Source organism: Aulostomus chinensis, chromosome 2, assembly GCF_037954235.1.
Source record: "Aulostomus chinensis isolate RoL2024-O1b breed Wild chromosome 2, RoL_Achi_v1.0, whole genome shotgun sequence".
Taxonomy (NCBI): Eukaryota; Metazoa; Chordata; class Actinopteri; order Syngnathiformes; family Aulostomidae; genus Aulostomus; species Aulostomus chinensis.
Window position 1 is genome coordinate 20,691,427 of NC_141321.1, and position 7,767 is coordinate 20,699,193.

General features: G+C 39.5%; 1 protein-coding gene across 1 annotated transcript in view; it reads right to left on the bottom strand.

The window, feature by feature from the left end:
• Positions 1-4,636, bottom strand: part of zfhx3b (zinc finger homeobox 3b) — a 331,796-nt gene extending 327,160 nt beyond the window's left edge. The window contains exons 1-2 of the mRNA XM_086183541.1: positions 4,530-4,636; positions 106-185 (exon numbers count right to left, since the gene is read on the bottom strand). The gene's annotated coding sequence lies outside the window, so the exon portion shown is untranslated. The remainder of the gene's footprint in view (positions 1-105; positions 186-4,529) is intronic.
• Between the last annotated feature and the right edge of the window lie 3,131 nt (positions 4,637-7,767).

Sequence of the window (7,767 nt, forward strand, 5' to 3'; positions counted from 1 at the left end):
GTGAATAATGTGTGCTTTCTGCAAATAACATTAAATGGTCCGCTCCTTCAGTAATGTCCCATAAATATGCCAAAATCTAAAGCATTAAAAAAAATTCTTTCATACCTGGTTTTGAAATCCTTGCACAGTCATTTCTCTTCGTCTCTCTTCCCCCTCTGAAAATGTAGTGGAGACCTGACAGGGTGCTAATTCATAAACAGTAAGAGAGGGGAGAAAGCAAAGATGTGATTACAAATGTCAGCGCCTTGATATAACTCACAGAGGGTGTGTTGTTATCAGTAGCCTTTCTTAATAATTGCAGTGGGCCAATGGCCAAACTCATTACTGATCATTGCCTTCCCTTCCTCTGGAACATGAACTCGTCTGGCATCCTTCACTTCTCCAACACTTCTATCCAGACACAAGCTTAACACCGTTCAACATGAATGCTGAATCACACAGCCTCCATTACTTGGGGGGGGGGGGGGGGGGGCAGTTTTTAACCTAGCTGATAGATCAGATCACCTCCAGGTTCTGTTTGTGAGGATATGATATTTCAGCTGAGAAACAAGGGAGGGGCGGTCTGCTCTTTTACCCGACCTGACACATTCGAGAGTATTTCATCAGGAGAATACAAAGCTTGAAAGACAATTGACAGTGAATACAGGCAAGCTTGGAAATATTATCGGAAAAAGCAGGTGATGGAGATAAAGTTATGTGAGGCACTTCTGCCTCTGTATGCTTGAGTGCACTTTTAAAAGACATTATTTTGGCAATACTGTTTTGATCCCCTAAGTATCAATTGCATATCTTAATATGTCCTATAGCAACCAGTGTGAGACGTCACCTGTTGACATAATTTGAGTTATTAATATAATGCAATGTACATATCATATACATAGACTGCTCAGGTGCTGCACAGCAAGTTTTATTTTCAGCTCTATTTTGAATTTTTCCGTTAATAGTGCTGAGTGTTCCAATATGTTTTGGATCACTATATTGGTGATGAAATCGCATCGTGAGCCACAGTCGCCTGTATTCTGTTTCAAGTTAAAACATTTAGAAATGGTCCCAAAAGGAAAGGATTCCATCCTTCAAACGAGAAAAAGAAAAGTATATTGATAGATGGATGACCTATCAGTCTGACTATTGCAGATTCTATCCATAAATGCTGAAAATATGAATTGGAAAAAACAAAACAAAAAAAAAACCAAACAGGATTTCACAAGAGATCTTTCATCTTCCTCGAAAAGCTCCCCTACTTACTTATACCCTCGAACTTTGTTGTTTTTTTTCCCTTCCAAAAATGTCGTCTTTATAAGTAAGTGAGCTTAAGGAACCTTGTCAATTCCAGTTATTTTTGAAAGAATTACTAAAAAGCTGTGATAGCTATAAAACAAGCTGCTCTGTTCACACATCTGCTTTTTCCATTGAATAATTGACTTTCATTGGTGCTGTCTGTAATCCCTCAAACATGACTAATGGGAAACATTACGTACAGGTTTGGGAGCAAGTGGTTTTAATTAAAATGCTGGTTCACAGAGAACCTTCAAAAAAGCCTTTTTAAACATGCTTCACAGTAACACGGATCTTTCACTTTTCTTTGCAGTCATGGACACACTCCTCAATTGGAAAAAATTACAGGCAGGAAGAAAATGATACAGGCTAACGCACAATTGATAATCGAATCAGATTTTCTCCACAACAGATAGAAAGCGCCTCAAACTGTAACTAACACGGACACACAGAGACCGGGCAGCTCTTATGATGTCGGGTTTCCTGTTTACACAACAAAAAAGTACTTAAAACAGATGGGTGGTGCATGAAAGCGCCTTGAGAGGGCCACACAAAGATTTGCTTTATTCATTCTGACAAGAAAAGAGGCAAAAAATTGTCCTCCACTTGATCCATTCTTGAACTTCTGGTTATTGGTGGAACCCAAATCTCAAATTACTTAATCGACGGCACTTGAAGAAATTCAAAGTTCAAGATCGGGAGATTTAAAACGACGAAAGGGCATAATCACCATAAAAACGGACTCAGAGGCCCTTGGACAACAAAGTAGGGCTTTGATGCCACCAAATTGTTTCATCACTATGGAGCCAAAAAAGAAGAAGACAGTTTGCTCAAAATCTGGTTCCCATGTCTTGGACATATATGATGTTTATTTAGCCTGGCAAGACTATAAAGATAAGCTGGCTACACTAGAATTACCGCCTCATGTTTGTAGCTCCCCGCCAGTCGCAGTCTACATTCATGTTTGTCCAGACTTATAATATACTACATGCGGTGCAGACTTGAAGGGAATTTAATTGAAAAATTAAAAGCAAACACCAGGCAACACACAGATGACAGCGAAAATGGGCCAAAACTGAACATGATATCACATTGAAGTTGACCGTTTTGGTATAAAATGTCACCATTTCATCCTAGTAGACATTTGTGCAATATTCCGTCTTAATTTCGAGGAATCTGAATTCTACAGTAATAGCCAGAAACGTTTTTTGTTCTATTGCTGCAATCTTCACCTTTGACTACCATATTTAATCACTTTATCCAAGTCCAAGTGACGATTTGCACCATAATTGAATACATACCCACAAGGTGTTCCTGATACATCTTGTTTAAAAGGTGACGGTGACCTTTGACCCCAAAATTAGAAGCATGTTTTGTACCAAAGTGGAAGAACATTGTTGAGGGTATTCCTGAGATATCACACTAGCAAGAATGAGGCGACGCGATGCATGATAACTATCAGCGGTGAGAGCAGGCATGAGCGCAGGAATTCTCTTCCTAAAGGCACTTAAGGAAACAGCTACACTCCTTTGAAGAGTTGGAGGAAACTTTCAAATTGGCCCTCTTATCAACACTCAGTATCTCCGGGCTAACATTCAGAGTGACAGCGTACTGAAACCAACCCATCTCACCGTCAGCTCACTACTCAAACAAACCACAAACAAACACGAAACTCATGATGACGACATTTTACAAGAGGCTCTACTCTTTCTTGACCGTGACCTATTGGAGTTCCTCCTGGTTGCCTGGTAACCAAACTATCAGGACAAGACCTCGGGGAGTCACTGCACCCAGCCAAGAAATACTAATGGTTGACAAATCTATCACCTCATCGTTTGTATTGTCCTATTGCCCAAACCTGCTTCCAGTGAAAATTACAGCCGAAGTTCCCCCTGACAGAGTGACATCACATCTAATTTATTTCATCTTGAAATAAACGGGACTGATCTTGGCAAGACGAGCAGAGGTTTGTTTTTTTTTAGTTGACACAAAAATATATATATATATATATACTGCCTCCAGTAAGGAGGCCATGTTTGCATCCACATCTGTTGTTTGGTTTTTTTTTTGCTCAACTCAGTGCCCCCTCCTTTGCCACTTTATTTTCATATGCCCACTTATTCTCCTCACAGGAAATCTTTGAGGTCACATTTCCAGGACAAGGTGGATGAAATGTTAAAGTGCTTCAATTTAGCTTGTGAGCACAAAAGATTTTGTAAAATCCCAAACCGCCGAGGCCCCAATAAAGGAGCGTGGGCTCATAGCAGGAAGACTGACCCTGGAAACCTTAATAAAACAGAAATACTGAATTACAGAGCACCTACTCAGCAGAGCCTCGGCTGGCTGATGACCGTCTTAATGCTGATCCTATCTGAAGTAACGCTACGCACCAGAAGTTGTTCAAGCACCCGGCCGGCCTCTTACCAGGGTGACTGGCATCTCCCAGACATGACCCCGTGCACCAAAAGAAAAGTATATCATGATGTCAATAATCAGAAGCGCTTTTTCAAATCAAAACATATCACGCTATGTTATGGAAAACAACATCAGATGATTAAAAACTGATGTTAACCAAATCGGTCCTGCATGGTGGAGAGGGCAGCTGCTGTTCACATGGTTTCATTTGGTGACCAGTCTCACTATTTGGTTTTCAGCACTGATTTTGACTGAAACATCACGATTCTTGAAAGTGGGGGGGGGGGATCAATAATAAGAGATCACATGAAGCCAATATTGAATTTTTTGGATATATTGCCAAGCTCTAGTCCACCACCAAACAGAAACAAGACAAAAAAGTTGAGTCCACCTGCCCCACTAACACCGAGTATTGCCTGCTAACAAGAAAGTGAAGGTGGGAACAAAACATTCGAACTTCAGGCATAAGAATTAAAGTAGTGCATGAATGATTATGGTTTACTTAAACTCTAGCTTGAGCAAGCCGAGCCGTGCCTGCTCGCCTGAGAACCACCAGTCCAGCACATAGACATATATAGGTATACATGTCTATGGTCCAGCAGGAGACAGGACACGGACCCGATGATATTATGGGTTTTTGTTGTTTTGTTTTGTTTTGTTTTGTTTTGTTTTTTGGTCTGTGGCCCCCTAATAAGTTTGAGTCCGACTCTATTTACTCAAATGTTTGGTTCATCGTGATAAACAACGTCACAATTGAGCCATTTAATTTGCAGAAGTTCAGTTTAGTTTTGTTTTATTTTTGTAGGGGAAATATTACAAGCCAAACCGACAGCACTCACCGTTATTCTGAGGTTACAGCCTGGACTTGTCGGCTGGAGCAAGAACTTTTCTATTTGCTGCATCGTGAAGACAATTTTGGATTCACCACCTGAGGCGACAATTGAGACCACAGCCGGAAGTGACGCGTCACCTTACCTTTCCTCCTAACCATGCAAGAAAGCATGGATAGTGCGTAATTAAAGTGATGGTAAATCATTAGGATTGGAGATGTGATTCTGTCATTTTGCATAAGCAAAAGTTATAATATAGAAATGTATTTAAAAAAAATTATATATTCTGGTTTGAACACTGCCTCACTTCCTGTGACCTGAATACATTTTACACTTAAATTTGAGAATATTAATGAAAAGTTTTAAAACACAAAACTAGCATTACAGGAATTATAAGAAATTCAGCAAATTATTAGTTGTTTGAGTGTCAATGTTATACAGGAGTCCACCATGTTGCATCAAGGTGTTAAAAGGAGACGTCAACTGTTGATTGAGCTTCAAGTAGTTCTGAATAAATGCACCTTCAGTGAGTTTATTTTCAACAGTTGAATTTGTTGAAAGCTACATTTGTCTGTGAGGAAATGGATTATAAATCCGTGCATCTGTTGTTGTGCTATTTGCGTAAGTCTGATTGGGGTCAGTGTGTTTACATTATTGCAGGAGAAGTGGTTCTGGTGCAGCAGCGTAATCTGAGGTAACCACTGCAAAGCTTCTCTGTTCCCCTGATCTGGTTGTGTAGCTCTAAGCCTTCCTAAATCTGCTCCTCTGCTTCGCAGTTAACATAATCCTTCCGTCAATACCACCGTGACAATTGAGTTGCAGAGCAGCAAAGACAAAGTACTCGTCACCCATCTGAGGTCTGAACGTATCCATCTGGAAAAGACATTGAAACAAAAGAGAAAGAAAAAAAAAAAAAAAGCTGTTGGGGCAACTGGAGGGTCTCTCACTTTCAAAATGCCTCCCAGACTTGGTAGGGACTGTGACAGGCCCTCTCCTGGTGAGCTCGCCTCCATGATAAATGGCCACCTTTTCACTCTTTATCGCCCACTAAATCATGCGCTTACCCTGCTTTTATGACCAATTTTTGTTGCTTTGTTTGATTTCTCCCCCATCTTTTTTTTTTTGAATGAATGAGTGAATGAATAAAACTCCAAAGGCAGTGGTTTCATTTTTGTACTTAATCTTTAAGGGTTTATCTATATGGCATTCAAGCGGAGATTTATGAGCTATATTAATGAAATTATGATCAATATCAATCAAACTCATTGAGACAAGTGTCAGGCCTGGAGAAATACCCCACATTAAAATCCTCTTATCAAATACCTGCATCTGTTGTGCTGCAATCCTGTGTTTCACCCATCGAGAATAACTCAGGGAGTGGGCAGGGATACATGTCCATTGTAATTCTGGAAAAGTATGAATTATTTATGTGAGTGAGGGTCATACTTAGAGTTGGTTAGAGCATGGTCGGGGAGATTGACAGGCAGACAGTGTGTCAGGGCAGAGGAGACGGCCTGAGAACAGACCGCTGGGTTTCTCCTGAGGCATAATCAATTACTTCACAGTGGAGTCTGTAGTCTTCACGTGTACCAGTTTTCCTCTTTTAGTTTTGTGTGCCTCTGTGCACTTTAAAGCGCGATTATAAATTGATAGTTTTTTTCCCCACAGCATGTGTCTGTGAGTGAGAGAAAAGTCAGTTTTTGGTTAAATGTTTTAGATACTGAGCTTGAGTCAAACAGCAGGCCTCTAAAAAAAAAGAGAGAGAGAGAGAAAGAGAGAGAAAAAAGCTAATGGTGCAGCTTAACTGATCAGGAGATGTCCTACAAAGAAAGACAAATACTATTTGACCAACATTTAAATATGTCCTAGTCTGAGAATCAAACACTTAGGACTGATTTCTCAATAAAATGGAGATTCTAAATGACATCTTGTCTTAATTTTTTTATTTTGTCAAACAAGTTCAAGTTGGTTGTTGGTTGTTTTTTGTTCTGTTTTGTTTTGTTTTACCAAAGTACAGCTCTCTCCATTAACGATCAAAGCTGCAAAAATATAAGTTGATTTAAATGAAGTAGGAGTATGAATGCTGCAGTTTTTCAATAATGCAGTACAGCGGTAAACCATTTAAAGCAGACGTATTCCTCAAATAAATAAATAGTAGGTAGTAATAATATATAAATTATATATAAACCATCAGGAGCCATATATATATATATATATATATATATGGCTCCTGAACCAGTTTTATTGGAATCATGACAGATTACATAATGTGTACTCTGTCTCCCTCTAGTGGACAGAGAAAGTTCTGGCTGAATAATCATGAATTTTTCTCCTATTTAATATCAAAGATGGCCAAAATTAAAACCAGCATTTCTTTTTACTGTTACTTAGCAATTTTACATCCAATATCATACAGATTCAAATTTGTTTTAAATTTCATTGATATAATGGTGCACAAAACCAGTGGTGATTGATTGACACACAGGATATTCGATATTCATGTTTGTTTTTTTTAAACCCGTCCCTGAATGGATTCCGCAGAGCGGAGGAGCCTATCCTTCAGTCACCATACTACTGTGAGGTGGCTTTTTTATGATCTATCAATCACAGAAGCAGAGTGTGAGTGTGCGAGCCACAGCCAGGGGAGGTCTGACCTGCGGCCTAGCGTGACATTCAAGGAAGGAATGCTACTCACCCAGGAAATCCCATTACACCAAAGTATGATGGATATCAGTAGTGGGAAAGCTCATATGTGCTATGACATATAATTTGTTATAATTTGTAAAAAATGGCATGACCACGTTCACCTTTTCCCTGTCTTTCACTTTTTCAAAACTCTGTCCCTGTACGCTCACTCATATCTGTGAGATCTAGAACATTTATCTGTCATGCATTTGATATGTCGGGATGATGTTGAGAGTTTTTTAATGCCATCAATTTGATTGATATTCTCTTTCATATCGCTTAAATTTGTCAGATCTTTTCCCCAAACGCTAAACAGATTTATCCATGCTTATACCATCACATTTTTTCCAGGCAAGCACGGTAGCATTAAACAATCGTAATGAAGTAAATTGCAGTTTTGCTATAAAATGACGTTGCTTATCTCAGGATTGAAGATCAAAGAGTGCCCCTACGCTTTAGCCAAGCTTCCCTGAATGTAAGCCATGGTCGTGTTCACATTCTGGTACTGTCAGAGACATCATGGCAGTGTGTCCTAATTTTCACTGGTAAAGAAGCAGAGGAA